Here is a 3,005-nt window from a genome sequence, read left to right on the forward strand (position 1 = left end):
ACCATTTTCTTTGACAAAGCAACTTGAGCTTTATCTTACAGATTTTCCCACAGGCATTCTAGGACCATCTCAACCTAACTAGCTTTAGTTTTTTGACTTTGTTGCTTTAACCTTTGGTTCTGGCATTCCTTTTTTTTTTTTTTTTTTTTTTTTTTTTTTTTTTTTTTTTTGAGAGAGAGAGTCTAGCTCTGTTGCCCAGGCTGGAGTCCAGTGGCACGATCTTGGCTTACTGCAACCTCTGCCTCCCAGGTTCAAGAGATTCTCATGCCTCAGCCTCCTGAGTAGCTGGGACTACAGTCGTGAACCACCACACCTGGCTAATTTTTGTATTTTAGTAGAGATGGGGTTTCACCATGTTGGCTGGGCTGGCCTTGAACTCCTGACCTCCAGCGATCTGCCTGTCTCGGCCTCCCAAAGTGCTAGAATTACAGGCATGAGCCACTGCGCCCGGCCAGTTCTGGCATTCTTATTGACCCTCAAGCCTGATCAAACCTGAGCACCCCTACTCAACTGACACTTCAAGTTATAAGCCAACCTTTCTTTCCATCCCTAAGAGGGTCTACATTCCCCCAGTTACCACTCACTGGTTCCATAGCTAATCAGTTTCTAAGTTCATTAAGGGCAAAAACTATGCCCCATACATCCATATCCTAAGTTCTTAATAACAATGTGTGTATGTACATGTCCATATGTTTTTGCCCACATAGAAAAGGTATTTTTTGTAAATTAGAAACACACACACAACACACAACATACACACAACACACAACATACACACATACGACACACACACATACACAACACATACACACAACAGACATATATACAAAACACACACATACATACCTCTCTATTCACACTAAGCATTAAAAATTGGACCTGTTTCAAAGTGTATGTAGACAGTTAACATAGGCATCATATCTAAACTGAGATATTTTAAGGACGCAACAAAAAGCTAGTTTAATCATCATTATTAATCATTATTATTGATAAATGTGGGCTGTGCTGGTATGTAAGCAAAACAACATACAAGTATGGCTTTTTGACTGAAATCATTGTCTATCCAGTTACATGACAGTAATAATAAATTATCGTAATTAGTGACAAAGTTTTCTTTTGTTGTGTTTCTATAGAGAAGAACCCTGGGGCTAATTTTACCAGTATGCACATATGATATCACTTCCTGAAAATGCATGAACATGAAGGATTTTGTTGTGGTGGTGGTTGTTTTAGTACAACAGGGCAAGAAATGCTGTAGAAGAAATGGCCTCCAGAAACGTGGTTGATTTATATCTCAGGAATGTCTGCGAAGGTTAAGGGCTGAGATGGGGGGACAGATTTTCTCAAATAGCTGCTAAACCAAGCAGGCTCCAGCTAACAGCCATTTGGCAAATCAATCCCAAAACTACTACATGCATGCATCTTAGGTTTCCTTCTATTTCACCAGCTTTTCATTCAAATGGAGTCACATCAATAGCGATAATCTGTATTTTACCCCCACCAGTCCTCTGCTGCTCATTCTAAATTTATTTTCCACTCAAAGTGCCCCCAGATATTTCTGAGACGATCCAGGATAGCTCGTATGAACTTATTAACAAGTCTGATCAGGTGTCATCCCCCGGAACGGTTGTCATTTGCAGCACAAAGTATTTCTCTGGCCACACCCACTGGCTCTCAGGATGCCGGCGAGTTCTTCCAGGGAACAGCAAGCTGGTGAACAGCTCCACACACTCTGACCACCTTCTCCGTGCCCCACGATGGAAAAGGTCCCATTCTGGAAGATGCACTCAGAGCCAGAAAACTTCCTTTCTCTTTTGTGTGTGGGTTTCTCCTTTAGGGACACACAAAGTAGTGTCACACGCAGTTTTTCATCAGAGGCACTTTTTAAATTTTTTACATAATGTGAGCTTTTTTGTAGGATCCAGATGGGAGTCCAGAGGACTGGGCCCGGGGCAGAAATAAGTAACAGACAGCACTGTACCAGCATAGCCTGTAGCCTGAACTGAGCCTTTGCCATCAGGGCAAACAAACTTCCAACAGGCTTATCATGTTAGCTCATCTGGAAGGCCTGACAATTAAAATTTCCAGCTGTGATCCAAGCAGATCCCTTACTCCACACTACGTATGGGGACATATAAGTTTTATCTACATATAAAAATAGTCTAAATTGGACATTGAAAAATAAGCATCCAAAAGCATTTTTGATCAAAACTACAAGAAGATACTACCTCATATCCATTAGGATGGCTACTATCAAAAAAATTTTTTTTAACTTTTAAAAACAAAATAGAAAGTGTTATTAAGAATATGGAGAAATTGAAACTCTTGTGTACTGTTGGTGGGAATGCAAAATGCTGCCGCCACCATGGAAAACAGTACAGTAGTCCCTCAAAAACTACTATTTTGGCTTCCAGAGGCAATCATACCCAACTACTTTTAGTGTTTCTTGTGGTATTTATGTCCATATTTTAAACAGCCAGCTGGAATCCTGCTATTCCTTGATTCTGGTCAGTTGTAAGGATTCATTGTTTTCATGTTATGGAAGGCAAGGAGTTAGCTCTCCCCACCTTCCTACGATATGACCCATTCTCTTCCCAATATAATTCTGTTACTTTTATTTTTAAATAAATAGACCCATTGCTTGTGTTTTTCTGGCTGTGTAAATATTCTTGACATTGAGTCACATCACATACAGTACTAACAGTACATTCTCTTCTTACAGGAAATTTTGGTTTTTTAGGGTTAATTTTTAAAGAATTATTTTAGATATCTTAAGAAGCCATCCCCAAACTCTTACAAAGATATACTAACACACTGTCAGTTTTATCTCAATGTCTGGCTGCTTTTCATATTTATTTTCAACCAAGACTCCCATCCCTCCCCCGACTCTTACATTTTAGACATTCTTGGTCCTCTAATTCCTGAGGTTTTCCTGAGGTTCTGCAACTGTAGAAGGAAGAATCTTGCCAGATCCTTGGCATGAAACCTGCACAGTACAGCAGGCT

The sequence above is a fragment of the Macaca thibetana genome, chromosome 15 (genome assembly GCF_024542745.1).
Source record: "Macaca thibetana thibetana isolate TM-01 chromosome 15, ASM2454274v1, whole genome shotgun sequence".
Lineage (NCBI taxonomy): Eukaryota > Metazoa > Chordata > Mammalia > Primates > Cercopithecidae > Macaca > Macaca thibetana.